Source organism: Struthio camelus, chromosome Z (assembly GCF_040807025.1).
Source record: "Struthio camelus isolate bStrCam1 chromosome Z, bStrCam1.hap1, whole genome shotgun sequence".
NCBI classification, from domain to species: domain Eukaryota; kingdom Metazoa; phylum Chordata; class Aves; order Struthioniformes; family Struthionidae; genus Struthio; species Struthio camelus.
Genome location: NC_090982.1, coordinates 1,545,807 through 1,571,407, shown reverse-complemented (window position 1 = coordinate 1,571,407; position 25,601 = coordinate 1,545,807). Strand labels below are relative to the sequence as shown.

At 42.4% G+C, this 25,601-nt stretch overlaps 1 long non-coding RNA gene across 5 annotated transcripts in view; it reads right to left on the bottom strand.

Annotated features, from left to right (window-relative positions):
* Window positions 1-410: 410 nt before the first annotated feature.
* LOC104141137 (uncharacterized) overlaps window positions 411-25,601 on the bottom strand; it is a 31,659-nt gene continuing 6,468 nt past the window's right edge. Inside the window, exons 3-5 of one of the 5 annotated variants that reach the window (XR_011137693.1) lie at window positions 22,349-22,479; window positions 17,998-18,048; window positions 411-2,364 (exon numbers count right to left, since the gene is read on the bottom strand). This is a non-coding gene — a long non-coding RNA (uncharacterized lncRNA). The other 4 variants (XR_011137692.1, XR_011137690.1, XR_011137691.1 and 1 more) reach the window with 4 other exon arrangements.

Below are 25,601 nucleotides of genomic sequence, written 5' to 3'. Positions count from 1 at the left end.
GACGTTGCAATAGATTATGCTGGTTCAATACTACTGCAAAGAAAGAACTACATGAAAATTATTTACTAAAAAACTGTTACACTAATGTGCTAAAAATAAGCTGTGCATTTCCACATGGGGCACACCATCCATTGCATTTTCAGATAAACTCTTGCTGACTGAACGGCTGCCGGTAAGACCTTATCTTTTTCATGGAAATATGTAAATGTCCATGCTCATCTCCTGAAGGTGAGTTTGCTTATTTTTCACCTGTGCACACAAACAGTGAACAACATTGTTGAAAGAAAATAAAATATGTCCTTATCTTTCTCTTGTCAGATGTACCATGAATTACAGCAGAAGCTCCTATTGCCTCCTGAAACCTCAGGTTCCCACAGTGGAAGAGGTTGCTCCCTGGTGATTATAAATCAAACTCTCTCCTCTTCTTTTTTTTTTTTTTTCCTCCAAGCACACTCAGTGTCAGCTTCACAGTAAGACTGTTTAATGTGTTTAGTTACTGACCAGTCGACAGGACACAAGGCATTTTGTTCACCAAGGGCTGCTTGTGATTTGGCACTAAAACCAGAAAGAGGCCCAACAGAAATGTTGAGTGGGAAAAGGCCGCATCTTAAAATGGGAGGGAAGTAGTGCACCTTCTCCCCCAACTGCTTTTCTTTTCACTTGTTCACCAGCTAGGGCAGAGATGGGGTCTGTAATGAAGAATAACTTTTTTTATAGTTTGCAGGCCCAGATAATCCCTGGGATCCTGTACTTCACCACAGCATGCCCCTAAGCCTTCCTTGCAGACAGCTGCAGGGTGCTTATCACTTCTGACACTGGAGCCATTCATTTAGATCTTGGATCTGGGCTTAAGATCCTGGTTCTCTGGTTTTTAAGGCACGTAGGCAGGATTTTCTCCCCTGAATCCTGTTACGTCTGCAGCAAACCGCATGTGCTAGTGTAAAAGCAAAGAGTGCCAAATAATGAAGCTTCCCTCTACATTAGAATATATATCTCAAATATCTTTAAGACAGCATAAAGCTATCCATTCACAACTTACCTATACAGCCTTTCTTTCATCTTTTCATTTTCCTAAAGGGAGGTATCTTGCATAAGATTTGGTGATATCATTCTTAAAATCAAGGATGTTATAAATTCAGACTTAGCTGATTTTCCTGTTTGGCCTTCAAGGATTTTATAGCAGAGTTGGCAGCCTGAAAAGCAGGCCTAGTGTGGTACTTTTGTGGTATAAAGTCCAGTTAACTTTTCTACCTTTATTTGGATGCAACATCCAGTTTCACTCAGACAAAAGACTTTGTAGAAAACCAGTCACTGAAGCTCTCAGGGAGCTTTTCAAGCATGTATTTAGATCCTGTATTACTTGTTCATGTTCTTTAATCTGAGCCTAATTTGGCAGACGAGGACCTTTCAAGTGAGAGGATATTAACTAACTAATTAGGTGAATACAAGACTACATAGAATAATATCACTGAACAACAAGTGTGCTAGATAATGTTTAATGTTTATACTAGAGTAACTATTTGGAAGTTAATATTGAACAAACATTGTGTGCAGATACCTGTTATGATGAATCCCACCAAAGCCGGAAGGTAAATAAAACAGAGCATCATGAACTGCCCCATGCTGAGAACATGCATGTGGCACAAACAGGAGGGCTAAGGAAAGGTGTTGCTAAAACGAAAATTTCTCACTCTCTGTGATGGCGGCTGTGCTTTGAGTTTCTTCTGGATGACTTCCTCCTGCTGTGGATTGCATTGGATCCCAGTAACAAACGTAGTAATGGCTTGCCTGGGAAATGCAGTTGAACAACTGGGGAAGAAAAGTCAGTCACACACTGGCAGCCGGTTCCCCTGGGACCTACAGCTCTGCAGCACATCAGAAACACCTCAAGTTGTTGTTGTCATCTCGGTAAAGACGTAGAGAAATAAGTACCATGCACGTGGAGGGCCACCCATAGGTTGAAACTAGTTTGCATGAAAATATGAGAGTTTTTTCATAGTGTCGATGTGAAAAGAAACACTCTTTATTTTAGCATGTTTATCATGTGATGCTGATGTTTCTCAGCCAGGAAAATGGATGAAAAAATGTTGGGTGGAATATGCCTCATCATCAAAATAAAAATATCTGACCCAGGAGCCGTGGTGTTAACGAAGCACTGCAGAAACCATCAGCTATTCTGGTGGGAATTTGTGTGCCTCTCTGTTGGAGGACTTTCCAACTCTCCGTGCGGGCACTGAGAACTCCAGTCTCCAAGGGCAGTGTGCCATGGTGGGTACTGCTTCAGAAATGGGGAGAAAAGCTTCCCAAATCTGTTGCTCCATCGCCTTCTCAGATCATGCTGAAGGATTTGGCTTTTATTTGAATCTGTGAGTAAAAGAACGTTTCCAAAGTGTGAGTCCGTTGTACAATGAAGTACCTATCTCCACCAAATCTTTTCAAAAAAGGCTTCTAACAAGATAATTTGCAGGCTTAGCAGTCAAGTGGGCAAGAAGGAAAGTGGGAAAATGGTTATTATGCAACTGTTCAGTCACAAGCATACGGGGAAAAGAGTGACTCTCAGATAATAGCACATCTGGTATGACAACGTGGTTCGTAAAATCCTTTCTTAGACAATGCCAGAATGGAAAACCATGAACAGGCTTTGGGGCTAGTGATCATGATATTTGCCTGACCTAAACAATAGCTGATTGAGAAAAGCTAGCCCTTTCATCCTCTGCCTTTCCCACTGTTACCTAGAGAGTAAATCACTCAGTTTCAGAGGAATGAAATGTGGACTTTATTGTTGCTTCCCGGTCTCTAAGCTTGTTGCATTTCCTTATTGGGTTTCCAGGTTCTTTCCAGCAGAATGGATATCTGCTGCTGCATTTTTTTTTTTGAGGGGTCTTTTTTAGTGAATATTTGACATTCACATACAGTCAGTCAGCGCTATGAGAGCCGGGTCTTACTGCAGAGAGACCTGCACCGCAATTGGGATATGGAAACTCCATTCCCTGTTCACATCACCATCTCCGTATTCTCTAATATGTTTTCCCTTGTGGGACTTTTTAAGCCAAACTCATGCAAAATACAAACTTGACAATGGTTTGTTGTCCTACCCACATCTCTAAATCACTATGTTCAGGAATTTCAGCTCTCATTTCTATTTCATCTGAGTCAGCAGCTGAATTATGTTTGTTCAATTTATGTCCAGCAAGAATGACTTGCTAGGCCAATATTTTTTTTAAGCATGGTTTTGGACAGTGTTTGCAGAGAAGGCAGAATGACATCAAGATTTTTTTTCGTTGTAATAACATTCAAGAACATAATAAATTACATCAGCTATGTTCAGGTCATTGCATAAAATTACTCTTTAAAATAACTTCAGAGCAGGAATGTATTTGTTCATATTAACAATGTCCTTAAGAGGTATTGAAAGTGAACTGAGATTCGTGTCAGCTCCTTCTAAGCCAAGAAATGTTCACTCTCTAATGTGCAGCATGTTTCTGCTGCTGTTAGTTTTGCTGCTTCTATTTCTGCAGTGTTTCTCTTTGCTTCACCTTTTCTCTCTCACCTCTCTGCTGTCTTACTTGACCACCGCTGTTCATCCAAGCCAGCTGGGGCTTCATTTGTACAAAGGGCTTCCTCCAACCTGCAGTGACAGCAAGAAGCTCCACACAAACAGCTTCTTCATTGCTAAGCACACTGTCACTTCTTTCATACCCATGTAAAACTACTCTGATCTCCAGCACAAGCCTCTACAGAAGCAGCCTATGTCACTTGAAAGACACTTCTGTCCCTTCTCACATGGGAGTCTGTGATTTCTGGGCTTCTCACCTACTTTTGGCAGGTCTGCCTGATCCTTCAGGTTAGGCTAGAAACTACACGGAGCTAGAAGATACATCCGAGCGTGAATGGAACAGTTCTGCTCTGCAGCTGTGCACCTGATACTGAGTTAATTGCCTTGCCATTTTCATTTTCTTCTCAGCTTTCTTTGCGCAGGTGTCTACCAGATGGTTTCAGCATGGCAGAAGGAGATCTGTCTTCTTTCCCTCAGCACACAATTGGCACTGGGAAGGGTCTCACTTGGGCTCTGGTGCTGGGTAGGAGTAGGAACCGAGGCCACCTGACCTGGGAGTTAACTGGAGCACAGGCCTGCCTCGTGAGCAGTTTGAGGGTGATTGCTGACAGCAAGCAGATCCATATAGCCAGGGCAGGGAGGTACAAGGAGGTTGAGGTTAATTGTGGGTGCTTATTACTAGCCAGGGTCTGCAATTAAAGGTAGTTAGTGGCCACCCCCCCTCCCCCGCCCCCGGGCGAGTGTTAAGCATCTGCAGCCAGTAATTATAGGTGTTTTCTCACAGTGGAACTGACATCATACATCTGCAGACACTAAACTCTTGTGGCTCAGAGACGTAGTCTTGTTTTCTCCTCCTCTAGTGCTTTAAAATGAAATAATACTACAAAAAAATAAAAGAGGGTGTTTTAACCTTGATTGATTTCCCAGCCTGGTGGTTCATGGGGCCAACACAGGCTTGTCCAGCACAAAGGAAGTAGTGACTGGGAACAAGGAGTTGCTCTTCTTGGTGGCAGTTCCCCATGACTGCAAAACTCTGGCCCAAGATACCCCTCAGGATTGTGTTTATGTTCACATCGGCCTGTCTTGCTGCTTAGCAGCCCCTCCTCACATATACCCTTTCCACCCTTTTCCAACTACTGCAGGGGGCACAACCTGCTCTTTGAGAAACATGGGTCAATATATGCAAAAAGGTTGCAACATCACAATTATGTAGAGCTGCACGTGTGTAAAGAATTGTACAGATGTGCTTGCACAAGGAACAACCGCACACCTGTCAGGAAGTAGTATTAGCAAGGCCATTCAGTTAAACCCTTTCCTCTACCATCCTAACCCCCTATAGCAACAAGCAGAGAAAAAAATGTAAAACTTGATACTGTCTTAGATTTTTTTTTTTCCTCAATTGTTTCTTACTTTGTTTTGTTGATTTATTAAGGGCCTGGACAAAAATTTCACTCAGGAAAGTTTTGCCAAGGAGGTGTCTTAATTAGGGCTGAGTTTGACCCATGGAGTTTACTCTGGTAAAATGGTTGATTTTAGTTTTTCAACTTTAAATCTTACTTGAATCACTTACAATGTAACTGTATTTGATGCTCTTTGAAGTCAAGATCCAAATCAAATAGCTTATTTTTGGAATCTAAAATAATTTTTAGGTGTTTTTATGTCTGAAATTTAAGATGTGTTTTTCAAATGGAAGTTTCAAAGATAGTTTTAAATAAATGTGTTACTTTTGAGAATAATTTGTTTGAATGGAAATAGATAGCTTTCAGTCCATTGCATGCAGACCAAGTGTCTGCGTTCTTAAAAAGGGTTCTTAAAAAGTTTGACTTAAAAGACACTTTTAGCAAAGTTTAAGGATTATTGTGGAATGTGTAGACATCCAAAGGTGGCAGTGTTAGGCAATATTTTCTGTTAGCATGCACGCAAACAGTCTGTCTTGAGCAGAAAAGCAGTGGAACTGCATAAATTTTATTATGCAAGGCTCTGGATCATTGTTTCGGTCAGCAACATCTGCTGGTAATGAAAAACAAAGAATAAGTGCAACTATTTAGGGGATTTTCATGGCATGAAATAGATGACACAGGCTTAAACCTCCACTAAGATATATTGACAACAGAATTGTATTACTCACATATTCTTAATGGTCACTTATTATAATCTTAAAAGGCCAAGGAAAAGTAATTTTAACTTCAGGTAAGAGGTAATGGAAGACAGCACATCTACTCCAGCATCCCTTGAGGACAGTTACAAACTATCTTCCTTTGCAGGGTTGGTGCAGTATTAAGGAACTATTCTATAAAACTTTTTCTGTGTCATTTACACTTTACTGTCTCCTCCTGGCAAAATCCGTAGCGTGCACACGCCAACTTCTGACCCAAGAATTGCCCTGATAGAGCCAGCCTTACCATGGTTGGGAAGAACCAAGGCCACCGTTTTGGATAGCCCCCAATAGCTTCAGCTGCCTGAACTTGTTTCTGTCCTTGTCCAGTAAGAGTGGTGGAGGGAAGGGAGCTTTTCTTCTCATCAGCACCACTGAGTGCAAGTGCATCTGGGGTCCTCTGTCCTCTTCAGGCTCCCTAGGAGAGGATAGATATTGACTCCATGGAGCAAGTTTAGCAGACACCACAGAGATAAGGAGGGTGCTGGAGCACAGCATGTCTCAAAGAAGTGGAGAGAAAGGCCTTTGTTCAGCCTGGAGGCAGGAAAGCAAAGTAGAGCTCTTCTGGATGTCTTCAGCTACCTTGGGGTAGGGACGCAGAGAACATGGAGTCAGAGTCTTCTCAGAGGTGTGCAGGGACAGCACCAAGGCAGCAGACACAAGTACAGGCACTGCCGAGAGAGTGGAGGAGCTCTTTCTTCCCCAGGAGGATGCTCAAGTCCTGGTAGAGTGAGCCAGCAAAGCCGTGGGGTCTTCAGTCTTGCAGATCTGCCTGGATTGGCCAGACAATACCAGAGGCAACCTGATTCATCTGGCCCTGCTATAAGTTCCACGGATGTTGGTGGGGGAAGAGCTGGACTAGAGACCTCCTGAAGTCCTGCTGAAGAAAATTATTCTACAATTCTGTCTCACAGATTCCTGCATAGTGCTTGAGCTCTCTTTATTTTCTTGAAGTATCCTCTGCAGTATGTCAGCTTTCCAGAGCAGAAGGGGTAGTACTCAGCATGCCAGCAGAACCCTCACCTCAGAGGAGAAATATAGGCAGGAGAAGATTATTCACTGCAAAGCATCTTCTGCCTAAAGCTGTGGTATTGGCGACAATCACTCTGATCTCAGGTATGCCAAATATATTTCTACTGCTCATTTTGGTTCTCCAGAGGAAATCAGCATAGTGATGAGGTATCTCTCTTTACAGATACCTTTTCTTACAGATACCTTTTCTAAGAAATGCTACTCTATGGGTTATATATAGATTTGAAACGTCAGGATTGCTTTCCATTTCCTTAGGTGTGAGAGTGTGCCCCATGGTTTGCCTTGGCTTCCTTAGTAAAAAACCTCAATGTGCATGCCAAAAAAATGTGATGTTTTCCTACTAAGAAGCAGAAAATGCAGCCTTTATATTCCTCTGGTATCCAGAGCCACAAGTGTGCCCATTGTTTCTGCTTGTTTTCTGCCTGTTGCACTGGAAACACTGGAAAAACAGGGTTGTAGTTCTAGAGGTATACCTGGGAATCCAAGAGCCCTCATGTCTCACCTCCAAAGTTATATTTCTCTGGGACAGTTTTTCTGTCTGTATTTTTGTTTTGTTTTCTACAAGAATCAATCTTCTTGTTCCTTTTAAAATGTGCTCAGCTTCCCTAAGATCTGGTTGCTCTAGAGCTAGGACTCTGCCTTTACTGTCTCTTATCAAAATAGTCTAAATATGGTGTGCACTGGTCACCATAAAAATAACCTGTCACTGAGTCTTTCAAGTATTTCTTAGCATACAAAAACATTTCTCAGTTTTCTTTTTAAATCTATACTGCAGCAAGTTAACCCAAAAATGTCTTGGCATGATCACAGTGTATTAATCACTGTCAGCCTTTCTTATTATTGCTTTGTAGGAGCCTGCATCTTGGTTTATCCTGTGTTTGCAGTTTTCTCCTTGATGGTAAGGCTAACTCAGGAGGCGGGAAGAGAGGAGGGTGGAAGAGCACGTTCCTGCCCTCAGACTCTGCCCACGTAGAGCTGCAAAAGCCTGTGGAAGTCTCATGCTTGTGAAGTAATTCTGCACCCTGCAGATCCTCCTCCACATGCCTAGCAATGTGGCGCAGATGGAGCTGAGTTGTCAGTGGGGATTACATGCTGGAGAAGAGTGGCTAAGCACAGGAACTCTGTCAGTATTTAAACCCACTCTCTGGAGACTCATGAGTTGAGTGGGAGGAAGAGAATGACAGGAGGAGCTGTAACGTCCCAGGTCCAGGCTAGGTCCTGTCCCAGACAGGTCAGCTCAGCCTAAGAGGCTGTCTTCTGATAACTGATGATACTTCAGCAAACTCACAATGAAAATGGATTTCTTAACACCTCTGGGAAGGCCATAACTGCAGCTGGAGGAGAAGAATCTTAATAATGGAGAGATAATCAGGAAAACAAATCAAAACATTAATGTTTTCTGCCAGTGGCAGCCCAGGGATCCAAAAGGAACAGAAGAGGCCGAACAGAAGTAACATTTCCTTCCCTGCAAAGCTGTTTCTTCATAGCTCCTACTCGGGGCACAGTAAGTCCTGCAGCCTGCATCTCCCCAAGCCTACACATGCTACTCCATCAGGATGTGTGTGAGTTCTTAGCAACAGAATTTCTTCTCCTCAGAAACCAGAATCATGTGGTGTTTTGTGCTCAGAGAGTCCTCAGCATTTTCAATATCTGCTTGCTTTTAGATAGAGGGCTAATGAGAAGGAATTACTCGTGAGGCCACATACAGAAGTACAGTGTCTTAGCCCTTGCACAGTTTATTTACTGCTATGCTTTGTTTTGTTTTACTATATTTGAGCATTATATGAATTCAGATAATATGGTATTTCAGGTGGTATTTTTGGCCAAACAGGCTACTTTAACGTGTTGGCTAGCCATCAAATCCATTTGCAGCCACTGAGCCTGCAAATGCTGTAATGGCACTGAATTTTAGAAAGAGAAAAGCATCCAGATGGGAACTGTATATTATCGCATACAGCAGATCTTCAAATTACAGGCTGAACCTTTAAATAAATGTGGATGAACTAGCCTTTAGAGGTTCACCTTGAGTGTTCACTTCAGTTCTAATCTGCAGTACTCAACAGAATTCTCCTTGCAACAGAGCTGGGCTCCCCAGTGAGACCTCTTCCCACCCTCTCCGCCACCCTGCCAAAGTTAAAGGTCCCTATTTAGGAATTTGCTGGGGATCTGTCTCTAAAAGAAGCGGCTAGGACTGCTAGTGAGCTGTAGTACTGTGTTTGGATCATCCTGACACTCTCTTCAACCCATGCAGCAGCCCACTGAGCAGATGGCTTACCTCTCTAGACTGGAAGTAGAAGTAAAGTTCGAATATCTCTTTCTGTGTAATGGAAATTTCGCTTAAATGTCCTAAGTATCGACTTAAGTGCAATCGTTTGGATTCACAAACCTCTTTAGGTTGACAGAGGTACCTGAACCTGATTCCACAGAGCTATGGCAAAAGGAGCCATATAATTAGTCTTAGATTGAGCCCCATCAAGTGCCCACCTTCTAGAAAGTCCTTTATTGTCAGCCTGTTTTCCCCCTCAGTAGTCAGTCCTTGCGTCTTTAAGAGGACTAACTCTTTGAAAAGATCAAAATAGTATTTACAAGCTGGTGTTTGAGTTACACAGAAAGCAGAAAAATGTAAGGCAAAAATGCAGGCTTTCAAAGCAGGCTAATAAAATGATTGATCCTTCAAAACTACTATCAGTTTTCTTCAAATGGCATAAGAATTCTTCTTTTTTCTCAGAGAAACATGCCACTCTTTCATTCAAGCCAAAAACCAAACAAAAACAAACCAAAACTTCAGGGAAGCTAAAATGGGGGTTAGGGATGGAGGTAGATTGCTACTTTAACTATGCTTTTCATAAAAAAAAAAAAAAAAAAAAAACTAAAGTATTTCAAAAGAGTCTAAAGGTAGCGATTTGAGAAACCAAAACCAGATGCCTGGCTTTCAGAGAGTGAGCAGAAAATACTTCCTGAATTGCACCTCTTCAAAACACCTCAAATCGTTAGTCACTTGTGAATAACAGCATCTTCAGAGTTCACAGAAGGGATAAATATCTTCCTGCCGATGACTGGGGAGCTCAATAGACTAAAATTCATTAATCAGCACAGCCTCTTCCTCAAGGAAAATGACAGCATTTCTAAATTTTATCTCTAGTTTTCATAATGTGTGGGTGATGTGGCTGACTCATTAACCCCGGGGGGAGAATTGTTAATCAATAGATGACTGCAATGTGTGCCACAAAGCTATGATTCAGATTTGCTCCTTTATGGGAGTACCTAATTGAAATAAGCTGTATAGCTGACGTTAAGCTGAAGTCTTCTCATTTTGATCTTTGTTTCCTAAGAAACATGGCTAATATAATCAATCTCTGCCCTTTCTTTCCCACCCATTGCACCCTTTTGCCAGTCTCCAACAAATTCAATAATAAAATAGTAACCTCAGTTTTTAGTTTTCACAACTTTTGTGATTACAGGTGGCTAAGTAAAGGAAACATCTCATTACTGTATCCTTCCTGAGGGATAGGACTTGCAATCCTCATTATACCTGGATGGAGGATGGGGCATGGGAGCCAGGGCTTCCTTCCTCTACTGTGGTTAGTATTACCCAGTAAGTACATGACAGCAGGAGGGAGGTTCCCATCCTGCCCAGTTCATGGCCAGTGCAGGAGAGGTTTTAGAGAGGCAATTACAGATTTCCAGAGCAATTAGTGGCATTCTTTCCACACAGACACTTGATTTTTTTTCTGTCTTTGGTGTTTGTTGTAAATAGTTCTCCTATAGCCCAGTCTCCAGTTACAGAACAGGGCAGGTAGTGCAGGAGTGAAGGGGACTGAGAGGCTCCAACAGAAATATTTTTCCAGTAAAAAATTACACTTTAAAGGTTGTTTTCGTTACAGTCTTGAAAGTGTTGCAGAGCTCTGCACAGAGCAGCTCAAAGACTTTGCGAATGTCTGAACTTGGCAATTCCTTAGCTAAAGGTGTTCAAAAGAAATCTGCAAAAGCTCCACCCAGAAATCCCTGAGCTTTATAGTGGCTGCCTTTTAAAAGAAAGCCCACTACTCTGAAATGTCTTTCAAAAATTGCATGTATATTCTCAGCTTCAGCTACACCTTCACATAGTTCTTGCTAGGAACGTAAATAAGAAGGCAATGCACTTGTCCCAGTTTGCAAACATAATCTGAACCCAACAGGCCAGCTGGCTTTAGGTCATGGCACTGAACCTTTGCTACATAACTTTCTGGGTTCAGTTGCAGATCGTTAAGTCAAACAGAGAAATTTTTTCTATTAATACTTTCAAGCTGAATGTATGAAAGGGGTGTGTTTGGAGTACAGATGCCTGAAACTGATAAATGGGGAATCAGCTACTATGCATAGACACTACATTTTTTGTAAAACTTAAAAAAAAACCAACCTCATATGCTCTGTCTCCTCCATTTTATCTCTTCCCTTTTTTCCCCGCTACAGGTTTTCAGAACAGTTTGTATTAACTCTTTCTCTTCTTTTGTGCATTATTTTGCTCTCCTTCAGTTTTCATTTTTCATTTTCTTCCAATGTCTTTGTCTTTTCATTTCCTTTTTTCATTTGTCTCATGTGTCTCAGGGTGTACATCTCCCAGCCCCTCCTCACACATTTTGCACAGTGCCTTCCTTTGTTCCTGACTGTTCCTCTTCACTCCTTCCAGCCACAGGCTCACGGGTCTGTCACTCCTCCACATCGCTCTTTCATGTGCTTCCCTTATCCATTGCTCCTTCCCCCCTTTCTCCCATAACCTTTTCTGTATTTTCCCACTTCTTTCCTCCTTCCTTTCCTTTCCATCTCTTCCTCCACCAATGGCTGAGGCTTCTTGTGTCCTTCTCACATCTCTCCAGCTCTCTTCCCTTCTTTCTTGTTAACAAGTGCTCCTCACCTCCTAGGGGAGAGGCCCATATCCAAACTAGAGAATTTCTCACTATTCAGTAGACATTTTCCTTTCCCCAGTTCCTGAACCCTGACTACCAGCTCTCTATAATCCCGGCTTTCTTTTCACCACAGCTCTCCTCACCACTTCCCTCAGAACTGTTGTCTCCTTTGCCCCAGCACTTTCCGGTACTTTACTGTTTGACTGCTGACTTGCCTGGTGGGTTGGGGGCACCCCATTGCTCCCTATTCTGACATTGTACTGCAGCTCTAACCTCTTGGGTACTTCCATACTCAGCCTGTCTCTCTCATTCTTAGCTCTCTGTCTTGGTACCTCCAGCAACCAGCTGCCTTTTCTTAATGCTTTTGAAATCTGATTTGAACTTCACATTGATTTCTGTAATCCCTTCTTTAACCCAATGAACTCTGCATACACTGTGCCCTCTCCGCTTACCTTCCATTTCCTATAAGCCCATGCTGCCACCTCCTTCCACTGCAGCTCTTGCTTGCTTCCTTCTGCTCCCCCAAATGCTGGCTGCCTTGGTGTCCCCTGAGACACTATTAGCCAAGCACAGAGGAAGAAGTATCACAGGAGCTGCTCCTGGCCACTATATGAGGTGATGTCTATGGGGAATCCTACTTGATGCTGACTGCTCTGTCTGAGGAGATCAATTCTAGGCAAGCCAACACTTCCCTGTGATGACAATCTCATGCTGGTCTTGACTGCTGGACTGGATTGTTTTAGGGAATGGGTATGCACCCTCTGCCTCTCCCAGACTCTACATATATTCAGTGGCTCTTTAGCATTAGTAAGGCTGGGAAGCTAGCTTTATCTCAGTCCCTTGGTCAAAGAGTTGTCCCAGCACTGTCCCACCAGAAGTAAGAACAGTAATTCCCATAGGCAAAGAGAAACTTTGTTTGCTTGTTTCTGAGAAAGAGCTTGTTGCTTTGAACTGCCCTATAGTGAGTATTAAAAACATGTCAGCCTGGCCAGTCCTTTGGGGCCATTGAAGGACAAAAATAAGGTGATGCACTAAGACTGATCTATGGTGCATTGAAATGTTCCATAAACTGGCTTGACCTGCTGGGAAGAGGGAGTAGTCCTAACAGGATCTTTCTAGGCAAAATGATGTTGACATAGAATCAAGGCATGGCCTGCAACCCCAGAAAAGGTGACAAGAAAGAAGACTATGAGTCTCTGTTTTGAAGGAGGGAAGGAAGGCTGGTGCAGTGAAGGAGAACTGAGGAATAGTATCTTGTTTGGAGGAGAGGTGGCTTGAAGAGAGCACTGAGCTCACAAGTGATAGAAGGTTCCTTCCACAATCTTATGTATTTCATTGATTTCTTATGTATTTCATTCAGCAGTTGCCAAGCCCTTCATAAGCAATCAATTTTGTGAACCTTTTCCACATCTATTGGCTGTATGACTGTCTTTCACCATATTAACCAGAGTGAGTGTCTGTTCTTTGGCAGTAGTTTCCACATGAGCTTCCAGAACTCTAGTTTTCAGATCTGTCTGAGACATGAACTGGCCAGCTGAGTCTGCCAGTTGCTCAGAACCCATTTTAGGACATAAAGTTTCTATCCTTCCCAGTCCTTTGCTTGGCTTTGCAGCTGGTTCTGCTGGACTTCAACCTGCCTCTGTGGGTCCCAGCTATGGTTGTCTCTCTGTGGTCTTACTGATTTGTGCTGTTGGTCCTTATTTTCCCAGAGAAGCGCCTCACAGCTGTCAATGGCAACACTAATTCTTGTCTACATAGTCAATGTTAAATTACCTGTTACTGAAGCAGGAAGTCTTGTGGTTGTGGTGGCTTGTCCAGGTTGCTTAGGGTATTCAGTGGATGCTCCTGGCTAAATTTCTTCAATAGCTTGAAGGCTGCAGGAGTTGTGCATCAACAGATACACCTCTTGCTAATCAGCCCTGGGTCTCTATACCACTCGAGGAAGCATTTTGTGGTTCTCCTACACTGTCTGAAAGCTCTGTCAGAGTTGAGACCTTACAAACTGTATTACCTTGTCTCGTGCCCTAAGAGTAATAATCTAACCGGTTCTGAGGGAAGCACACTTACATCCTCCAGGTAAGCTTTTTCTCTCCCAACCCTTTTCCACTTGCAGGACTGCAAAGCCTGATGTGATGTCTTGGAGCACATTAACTCAAGAAAACAGACTTGTTCTTTCAACCTGAAATGCATATTTGGAAACAGAACTGTCCTTGAAAAACAATAAGGCTTGAAGAACTTGTTTAAGTCCAGCTTGCGTTCTGGTCCGGAATATTTCAAATGCATTTTATGTTGAAACAGATACCTTCTCTAGTATCTGACCCGTGACTTAACAAGTCTGCTGGAAATCATACTTCCATGCAAAAAGACCAGCAAGAGCTTACTGTGCACAACCACTTCAGAGTAGGAAGCTGAAGCATCCTTGAGGAGCATATGTTGGATGAACTATTTGTGGGTGCAGTGCCTGAAGCAGAACTTCAGGCTTACTGAGGCCCCAGCTGCAACCAAAGAATTAAATAAATCTAACTTTTCTTGGTTATAACAGATTGTATGGGTCCTGAAGAAAACACATTGTATTGTGCAAGCCTCCTCCAAAGGAGATTTTAAGCATGAGGAAAATGGGGAAGAAATAGGAGGAAAGGAGAAGAGAAATACTTGAAATAGACTTCTTGAGGAAGTGTGGCATTGGTTTTGAGATGTGTCTTACTTAACAAAGTGCTTGGTGCAGTTTATAACATTGTCTATTTGTGTTCAGGGAACAGCCTGTCTATGAGTTGGGTGTGGGTGCCTATTTTTCCAGTAGTTCAGACAGAAAAAGGAACAACTGCTCAATAAATATGAAACTTGTCTTGATTCTTGCTGCCTTGAGTAATATACCTCCCTGCAGAGCTGACGTGAGAGAGGAGGCTCTGCCTAGTGCAAGATTCTTCAAGTGGTGGCAAACATGGGTGTTTGCCTGTGGGTGTACGCAAATCAAATGGCGGCCTGCCTTGCCTTCCTGATGTCTGCTCTGCTTCTCCATCAAAGGTGATTTCCCCCTTAAAAGGAATGGCTAAATGGGATGTATATTTGCTCCTGGCCTCAGGCTACCAACTGTACTGGCCTAAACTGTAATATGGACAGTTTAGAGCAGTGTATTAAAGCTGTAAACTGCAGCTGTTCAGTAACTGGGCCATTAAAGTGCACTCTTCTCACAGGCTGTGAGTAGGAACCTAGGGCTGGTACACTTAGAACACTTTGTTAGGAGAATTTTTAAATTTTTTTAAAATTTTTTGAACTTGTGTATGGTTGTGCAAAACCTTGAGCCAGCCTTGTTTTCTAGATACAGACAGAACCGTTCAGAGCCCTGATTTTTTGCTGTGTTTTTAAATGTCTGAAGTAATACTGTTAACTAAAAAAGCTGAGCAGGTTTAAAAAGGAGAGAAAATGGCACCAGCTTGAAAAATCAGATTTCTATATGTAATGTGTATTTAGCAATTTTAAAATAATCCTTTATTCTCTTTTTTTTCCCCACTACTTCTGTTTAGTTTTCTTAGTGGAGTAGATGGTAGACTGGACAGTCAAAATCTATCATTCCCTTGTGGTAGTCAGCTATTGTCCCCCATTCATCACAGGGAGAAGCATTTTCTGAGTTATGAGAATATTCAAAGCCACTTTCTGGCCTGTGAAATATTAAGCTGATGCAGTTTCTACCTCTAGTCTGAGCTCAGAAACAAAGTCACTTCTGCTGGTCCTGTCAACCATTCTTCCTCTTATAAGGGACAATTATTCATTATAAAGCTTTGATGGTATTGTTTGAATCCTGATTCCTGCTTACCTGCTCACCAGCCCTGCAAAATTTTAATGGAGGTCAGATCCTGTGGCCCGTATTTTTTAAATATTGCTGAGTCATAGCAAACTGTTCAATATGTTCAAATTGTGGCATGAGGACAAAAATGGCATGCTAGAGAGTGATGCCAATTTGACTGGCAGCATTCAATGTGGGCATGACATATCTGTTCCTTTAAACACTAGACAGACTAATCCAGAACCCCCTATATCCCTCTTTTTGTAGTACAGAGCTTCCCAGATTGTGGATCCTAGTAGTGGTATGCAAACCATTGTAGCAGTATGTGGACCAACAGTCTGCAGCCTTCTACCTCATGCTGGTCTGTTAGTAGCTCAGTCTATTAGTAGTTTCCAGTAGCTCAGTCTATTAGTAGTTATTAGTAGTAGTTTCGTGGTCTCTTCAGAAAGGCAGAATGAAAGATCAGTCAGTCTTCCTCCTCCCAATCTATCTGGAAAGTAGATGCACAGATGAAGCAGGACATGCAGAAGGAATGGAAAATCTGAGGAAACGCTGAGAGAAAATGCGTGGAAATGCTGAGATTTGAATTTGGGAGTATCCCAATTGCTGGCCTGTTCTTTCTTTCCTTGGGATGGATTGTTCTCTTCCTGTTGAGTACATCCCAGCAGTGCTCCACATGACTCCACAACCAAAGAACCTTAAATGCAAGCTCCCACGCATAAGAGCTGTGTCATCTCTGAAAAAAAACCCACTGCAAATTCCTCCTTGCTTGTGCTGGAGGCAAAGATTTCCCTTTGCTCTCTGCCTTCCCTGCCAGGCTCCCAGAGCCCACAGAGTTCTCTGAAGGCTCAAACTCTGCAGGGCCTTATGTGTCAAATATGTTCTTGGGACAACTGGACCTTGGCCTTATCTGCTATTATTTCCTATTTGTCCCTATGTTTTCAGTGAATATTTTCTTAAAGAAAAGTAAGAAATGCTGCTTCCATCTGCCACACTGTAGCAGATGACTGGGAGTTGAGGGAACCAGGTGGAGGATTTGAGGCTAGGTTCTGTAGTTATGAAGAGTAGTACAGTACAAAAATTTGCAATGTGAACCTACAGGTAATTTGTTTTGACTTGAGATGTCTGAGACTGCCTCTGGACAATTCTCCTGCAGAAACCATGGCCTGAAGGTATCAGTAGTCTGTCTCAAAGAAATAGCTCCTTTGGAGGCTTAGCTCCACCTTTTCCTTTGTCCCGGGCAAAGCGATAAGTATGAGCTATTCCAAGGTAAACACTACAAAGTCAGGGTGCTTTGGTTTCCCTGTGAGATAGGATCACCAAGGTCAGCCAGAAGGAATTTGCCTTGCAATAAACTACAGGGCCTTGCCTTCACTGGGGAAGCTGGAATTATTTTTTACCTGTAGTTACCCCGAGGTTAAATAAAAAACATGCTTCCCAGGAGTGGGGGCAAGTCTTGGAAGTCCTGGTCACTAACAAACTTGTTTAAGAAATCCTGTTTTCCCCTTCAAAAATAAACATCTGAATCCTTCCCAGTCCTAGGAACCTCTGTCCAAAGCTGAGTGCCTCACATGCTCTCGGGGAGCTTGATGATAACTCTGCGGTTTTGTGAGAAGTTCCCACCCTGAAAAAGGCTATGAGAATCACCTTTGCGATGCAAAGTCAGCCATTGCATGGCTGCATCCATTGTGCCACTTGGCATGCCCCATGCCCCTTTGGACCCAGTCACAACGGGAAGTCACAACCCATCCTATCTAGAGCTGTTCCATTTCAGCACATGGTTCCCCATGCTGTTAGGTGCAGCCTATTCTTGTCCCTTGCGAGTCCAGCCACCTGATGCGGCCTATCATAATATGGCTCTTTTTTTTAACTGAGTACGACTATTACTTCAGAGTGAGGTAGCTATTTGTTGTCTGTGTTATAAGAAAAGGCCAGTCTGAGAAGCAAGTATGGTTACAAGCTGAACATAGGAATTTATGAGGTCTTGGTGGTGATAACTGACTTTTATTGAGCTCCCTTTCCTCCCTCAGTCTCTTTCTTGATTCCTAGACAGCACACTTTACCTCAAAGGCTGCAGCAGCATCTTGACATGTTTGCCTTCTAAAATGTCAGCAGAAACCTTTCTGCTATTGGTATTGATCAGACAAGCTTTAGGGTGTATTATCAGGGCATCCCCACATTTCTTCTGCCACAAGAAAGCTGATTCTGAAAGATATGCCTGTAAATCTTGCAGCCTCCTACCTATCCTGACTACATGGCCAGCCCAGTGTGGATGAGTTATTAGGAGAGTTTAATTACTGGGATGCTGCTTTGAAATAGAATACTGGATATTTTCTGATTTCCTACTCCCCTTCTTCAAAAGGATATAGTAGAACTGGAAATGTTCCAGAAAAAAAAGGCCACAGGCACAACTGGCAGTCTAGAACTGCTTTTATAAAATCACAGGTAGCACAACACAGATGGATATGGCTACATGCTGTGGCCTTTCTTCCAATACAATAGCTGAGGGGCATCAGATAAAACTGTCAGGTGGCAGGTTCAGAGCAATGAAAGGAAGTGCGTTCTTGTGCAACATGCAGCTAACCTGTGGTGGATGCTAAAAGTTGATGCTGGTTCAAGTGGAGACTGGACAAATCTGTGGGAAAAAAATAAATATTCAAGAATATAGAAAATTATTTTCACCTTTTTTTGTAAAAAATAAGGCATAATAAATACATGGAAGCCACATCTGCATGAAGAAGGGCCTGGGATACTGTGGTTGGAGGGCAGGGAGAACTCAGCAGAGGTATGCTTGGTCTCATGTTAAAGGTTTCTATCAGCATCTGAAACTTGCCACTGTCAAATAGGACACTAGGCTAGACCGTGTCATAAAAGCGCCTTCTGTGTGTGTTTGTGTGTGTGTGTGTGTGTATACGTGTGTTTGTGTTCTGTAGCTACCTGTGTGTGTGGCTGGAGAAACAGTTACCAGAAAAAAGCAGGCCAAAGACAGAAAAAGTACATGCTACAAAATAGTGTGTGAAACTCTCCGAAGAACTGATAAGCTCTGGAGTCTTGTGGTCCTCTTGTACCTACAAGAACTGATAGACTTGGGACACCAAGAGTCAGCTGAATCTGTACAAGGCCACCAGCACGCACTGGCATGAGCAAGGGGTTGTGTAACTTGGCCCACATCCAAGAAGGTGGTGGCTGCTGTATGCAAAGACTACTGGATTATAGACCTACTTGGTGACTCGCAGGACCCCTTGTGGGACTTTCTGAACACCTGTGTGCCAGTGTGACCCTTCAGTTCTGAGTCACCAGCTGGGCCTGCCAGTTGCCTGCCAGCAACAATCCTGACTGTTGCTCCAGTCGGGTAACCATGAGTGAGTGTGTGAGAGATTATGCAAGTGAATTGTGTAAGGGAATAAGCACATGCACTGTGTGAATAGTTATTTGATATTAATAACAACAAATTGATTCTATTAATAAAACCAAGTTAATTTGTAAAAAGTATGTGAGCTGTGATCTGCGTCTTTTCCAATTTGATCACCTATCACGGAAAATGGGATTTACAACCTCTTCTGATTGAGCATGCCATGGGCAGATACATAGATCATAACCAAATACTTTCTTCTTATTTTTCTGAATGATCCTTCTGAATGCTCTCATTGTACCTGCAAGACAATTCTATAAATCTTTTGTAACATCATTGTGCAAAACGCTGTAGGGGAACATTAAAATGAAATTGAAAGCTTAGGAAAAGTCTAAGGACACTAAGGAAAAGACTAAAAAGGAGTCTATTAAAAGGCCATAGGAAGCGCCAGTCACGCTCAAGATTACAGCATTGACTCTCCACAGAAGGAAGGATGTTTCACTTCAGCCCACTAGACAGTCAGCGATATAACATAACAGTTCTCTAATTATTGTAGAGAAAATGAGTTAAAACTTGAGGTTTCAGCTCCTATATTAGTGAGACTGTTATGGGAAGCAGCAAAAACATTTTGTGCTGAGTGAGCCAGCATAACAGCACAAAATCAGCTGCTTTGATCTGAAAATTGTATTTTAAAAGAAACCATTAAGAAACTTCAAATAAGTTTGTCTTTAGAAAAAGAGTATCACCTAGTAGATCAAAATATATAGTAAGAAGATATAACTGGAATTAAATAATAAGGTGAATTCAGAAAGAAAAAGAAAAACTATAGAAGAAAAGCAGGAGTATGAGCTATGCACATAGGTTATCGTGCAGTAATTCATCCTAGAGAGAGGAAGAGTTCCAATGCGACCTGATGGCACTAAATGTGAAATTAACATTAGAGGCTCTCAAAAGCAGATCAGGATGCAAACATAGCTGCTGTATCTGCAAGAAGTGATGGAGAACGTGACTGGGAGCTGTGGTTTACTATGAAATGTTTTTGGCCAACTGGTTTGAATTGTTCACTTAAATTATTCTAATCCCAGAACTGAGGGTACTGTCACCTTACAAAATATTGCCTCAATGACCTAACCGCTAAAATGTTCTTATCTTGGGATTCTACATAGAAGCAACTGGTGATTACAGCAAGTCCACTTCAGGTGAAGCCCTGATGAGGGCCTTTTTGAATTAGGACAATGTCCTGGAAGGTGTGCTAGTAGGTAGTCTCCCAGAAGTAAAAAATATGGCTGGAAAAAACTGCAAGAAGTATTCCAATTTTTCCTGTATACCAAAGGCAAAATCAACTGGATTTACGGAGATGTTTGTTGTGAGCCTGCAGGTCCTGCCAGATGTTTGTTTAGCCTCTTCGTAACCTTCCAGGATAGAGACCTTCCCTGCATCCCCACAGGTGGATGCTGGAAAAATACTCCCCTCACAATGCCCCAAACTTTTACCTAACTTTGATGTGTTTGAAGATGGTTCTCTTGTCTTCATCTATCTTGTTTAGACTGAACCCACGCTCCCTCAGTCTTTCCTCTTAGGCTGTATTTTCTGAATCTGTTTATTCTCATTCACTTCCTCACAATTCTCTCCAATTGGTCTACCTCTCTCTTCTGGTGTGGCACTAGATCAACATGACTGATGATATGGAAAAACTGTATCACTGACTTAGCGATAAAAAAAAAACTTTAAATCTTTAACAAGGCATCTCCACTCCTGAGACAAAACCTTGCTTGTTAGCAACTGCAGTTCTTTGGGTGTCGCTTCTTTCAGTTGTTGGACTTTGGGCTTTTCTTACTGATTGAAGTAACTAACTGGTACTTGCTTCTTTAATTTCATACAGCCAAGATATTTTCTTTATAGACAGTTCCAGGAGCTCATCGGGGCTGCTCAAGGCAGGCCCAATCTGAAATGCAAATAGGTTGCTATGACACTCCTGAAGTAGTTACTTGTGCAGACCTGTTCTTTCTTTCTCTCCTTCCATTCGCCCTCCAGCCCTGCCTTTAAAAAATTTTCTGTCTGATGTAATTGAAGGATCTTTGTCAATGGAAAAGATGCATATTCAGTCACTCAGGAGTTTCCCAGGTGACTTCAGGGTGAATGTTCTGCTACTTCTTTATGTGTGACTATTCATTTCAGCTGTTCTATGGCTGAAGAGTGCTGTATAAGGTGGCCTCTAGCGTACGTGAGCCTAGTGAAAGGTATTATATACACTGCATGCCTGTTTGTGTTCTATCTGCACTGTAATGTGGGACCTGATTAGGATCCCTGATATTCCCTTCTGTGGAACGAGTGTTGTTAAGGGGAGAACTGCATGCTAGATATTTGAATGGGCTTCTGGTACCCTTCTTAGGTAACACAATTCTTTTTAAGACCTGAATCCTCAGATTTCAATCAGGATTCACAGAAATGTTAGTAACCAGTGAGCAAGAAGTGACTGGCAGCTATACCTGTGTCAAGGTGCAGCAAAGGCCAGCAGCTCTCTAAGGGACAGGGAGACAAGAGCCGCAGGGGCATCCTGAGCTGGCAGAGGCGGGCCTCGCAACCAGGGCCTGTCCCATCACCCCATGAGAGAGCAGAGCAGGCCAGGGGTTGCCACCCTGGGGGTCAGGCACCTCCATGTGGATGGGGCCAGGCCGAGGCCTGGCAGGGCAGCTGGCCTTCAGGTTAGTTTCAGGATCAGGCCCAGTGAGGGTAACCAGTGTCAGAGACAGCCCTGCAAAGGCTGGGATGGGCCATCAGGATCCACAGCAGCAGGGCCTGTGGCCAGTCAGGGCTGTTGTGGAGCTGGAGACCAGCACCACTACGTCGTCATAGGGCAGGGGCTAACAGCCTAAGGCTGGGCTGAAATGGGCTCCTGGGCCTGGGTAGGGCTGGGTGTGAATCCCAGTGGGGCTGGTCAGGGCCAGTAAGGCTTATTAGTGCACTCAGGTCTCTGACAACCTGGCTCTACACAAATATATACTTTATATGGCACTGTTTGTGTAAAGCAATTATTCTATCACACTATGTATATGGTGGAATAAATTCCAGACCTTGAACATATGTGGAGGTGACATTGAAGTTGAAGTTGAAGACAAATGAACCCCCTTTCTTTCACAGATATTCTTAACATAGAAAATCTGTCTACTGGTAGATAGATTTTGCCCCAGAAAAAAAAAAAAAAGGAAATACTGGAAATCAGTGGAACTCTATCATAGGTTATTTCTGGTCAGCAGTGCCTGGCCAATACCCAGATCACAGCAGCTAACTTCTGCCTGTTTGGAGGAACCAGGGGCGGAACTGATCACATATACAAAACTGCCTAGGGGAGCAGGTGGACCATGAACTGCACATTGGCCTATATCCTCTATTGCCGTTTGCAAAATATGCGGAGGGCTGAAGCTTTGCATGAGACAACTCAACAACAAATGCGATATGAATAGTGGATGCAAAGGGGCTGAGCTGCATCCATTTGGTTAAGAAATTTTCTAAGCTTGCCAGGTTTAGGCATTGGTCTTGCAGCAATCTGTCAGAAAAATAAGTCAGAAACACTTGTGGTTACCTGAAGAGGTATGAGCCAAGTATGTCTTGTGTAAAGTGCGCCTTAGCTCATCAAAATGGATAGATAGCATTCTGCCAAGTTCATTGTGGTATCATCACATCTTGCATCTCAGTTTCACATCAAAGCTGCAACTTAAATTAAAAGAAAAATCACCTCTAGGAAAAGTACAAAATGTACTGTATTCTAATAGCTTGGGGCCAATCTGTTTTAAAATCCTCACCCCTGCCTTTTAGTAGCAGTGTATATAGCTGTGCTGGTAATATAAGAGGAAATTTTTGGGAGCCCTTTTTCCAAATGTCCTTAGATTCCCCCGACAGCCTGTTCAAACTTCCCATTATTTACTTCTGATCTCTCCATCTCTTCTTCTGATTTTGTTCAGGTTGTCAGTGAGTGCATCTGAAAACTGAATTGCTGGAACTTAAGTGGTAATATTACTGATTTCTAACATGTGCAGGCAATCAAAAATCTTACCAGTGGTATGCATATATGTGGTCTGATATGTTGGCAGTTAAATGATAATTGATGGTCATAAAATATAAGCTTTCCTGCTAAATTGCACCAATCGGGGAGGTAACTATCTCCTTGGATTTAATGCAGCATCTATAGCTGTGAGTTGAAGGGTCAGCACATTCCCATGAATAATGCAGTAGCCTGCAGACAGCTTTCCTCTTACTGGAACACTTATATTTCTGAGAAGGTAAAGTCCCAGACACAGAACTCTTGGGAAAAAGTCAATAGAGTGCTTTTCTTTTTCAGCACAAATCCTATCATTTCACAGTAAGGATATGGCTGGGGCTTTCTGCGTTGAAAACAAACCCTTGAAGGGATCTAAGTCCTGTTTATGTGAGTGAGTGACTAGTGGCAACAAACAGATATTTATTTCCCAAGAGATCCCTCTATTTCTCCTTCTATATGACAACTATCTTCTTTGAAGCACTCTGAGGTCTTCTTATAAGGAGGACTACATAACGAGAAGATTATAACTGCTAGATAACAGTTGTTGACATACTCTGCCAATAGCCTGGATCTTTCGCTTAGCAGTGGGAATATTTGTAAGCTTAGGGCTACATTAAGTGGCTAACCTTTGCTGAAACAGTTTGTTTCATTTTTTTCAAATGAGTGTTGAATAAGTTCATCTTGCATAGTTGAGTAGATTTGGCTGCAGGGCTTAATGCACCTGATTTATTTGAGTTTGACACTAGATAGAGGATAAGGGATTTTTTTGCAATGGGGAATGGAAAAATATGGAAGTCAAGTAATAGAGGACTGAAGAGCTCAGGTGGATTGGAATGACTGAGGGTACAGTAAAATGTCTGACTCTTGGTAGGTAGTCTCTCTACTGGTGCTATGCTTCCATCATGAAAAATGTCGCAGATCAGTACAGGGATAAAATTGTTCAGCTAAAGGCTGAACAAGGCAGCATGCCTTGTCAATTTGGTAGCAGGGGTAACAGGAAGAAAGATATCAAACCCCAGTAAACCAAAGATTAAAGATTATCTGTAGAAATAGAAGGTATCTTACTGCTCTACAGATGAAGGAGGTTGCATAATTATTATGGAGTTAAAAAACTGGTATAGGTTACTTTTAAATTGAAGTAAATCTGTAACAAAATGTTGATCAACGCTTCACAATGTGCTAGATTTTGTGGGGGAGTGACCTCCAAGATCCCTCTCATTTACAGCTCTCCAAGAGATCTTAAGATTTGTATGGTGAACTATACTTCCTCACTTGTTGCATTACTTCTGGGACAGCCCGGGTCTGAGTTACACCTGTAACAATGAACTGCATCTCTGGGTTTGTACATGTTAGAGCCAAGCATCTGGATGGTGAAACAAATTGAGGTAAAAGGGGTTATTTAGTCAAGGGAAGACTGAGTGGAGGGTATTCAGATATGTCAAAAGTTTTTGCAAAGATAAAGGGTGTGAACTGTTTTGCTTACCAAACTCAAAGTGAGTAGAGCAAGGTTAGAAACTGGGGAATACTTCCTAACAATCAGGCCAACAATGCAAGGCTACATTGTCAAACCTGCTCTGAAAATGTCAGAGGAGGGACACTCTGCATCTTCACAGGGCTTAGCTGTCAGAAGTTACACAGTACAGATACAGTTGATTGTACCCTTTGGCAGATCACGTGACCTTTCGCTCTCCTATCTCATCCTTCTTTTCCATTAGGAAATAGTTGGGGAAAGGGGAAGGAAGTGGGCTTTTTAAAGCTGGTGTTGCTGTCAAAGCATGCGAAAGAGACTTAGCGGCAGTACCAGAAAGAAGGCCACTTTCTTCACACTCACCTATTGGAGCTATAGGAAAAGACATGCACTGCCTACCCTTTTATCTGCTTCAGCTGATTCACTGCTGAAGCAAGAAGTGTTCTTCAGTCAGTCTCTCCTGTTGATTGGCCTGACTCCTTCACGATACTGTCTCAGAAGGATTCTACATCGGTATCTCCTGCTGTGAAGGATTACTGGATCTTTGTTTTTAAATAAAGGATTAACAGATTATACCTCTGTAGCTAGACTTTACCTGTGGTAAAGTTGACATTGAGGATACTGGTTTGCAGGCGTTTCCTGAGCAAGAATGAAGTTATCATACGGATTTGCAGCCATTAGGATGTTCACGCAGAACTTACAAGGAATGTAAGATTTAGTGGCAGTACTTGATCTTGCGATAAAAGTTGTCACAGGGGAAGCAAGACATGAGAAATCATTGGCACAGCTGCTAGAAATAGGTTAAGTTTGGGCCGAGAAATTGAAGGCTTCACAGATCTTTCTTTCCTTTCTTTTTTTGGGATGCTCTTGCAGCTGAAAATGAGCCTTCTATTGGCACCTTAGGTCTTCTCTTCCTTACTCTGAAGGAGAGCTAAGCCATTATACACCTTTTCTAAAGCCATTTTTATGTTCCTTAGGGTAAGTCTTCCCAGAATAGGTAGCCTTTCTAATTCCTGAGCTCTTAAAATTAACTTTAAAAAGTTAGGAAAATTACATAGATTTTTTTTTTTTTCTTAACAATGAGGAAGTGCAAGTCTAGCTGCTGCTGTCATAGCAAAGTGTATGCCAGATCCTAAACACGTAAAAACACAAATACAGCAGCCAGGGAATCTCACTGAGCAAAATTGCTTGGTTATCAAGGGAAAACTCCAGAGTGCCAAATAAGATGTGGAAATATCAGAATCTGTAAAAGGCTAGAGAAACACAAGCATATAATAATATAAGTTGGAAGGAACTCTGAACGTCATCTAGTCCAAACCCCTGTTCAAA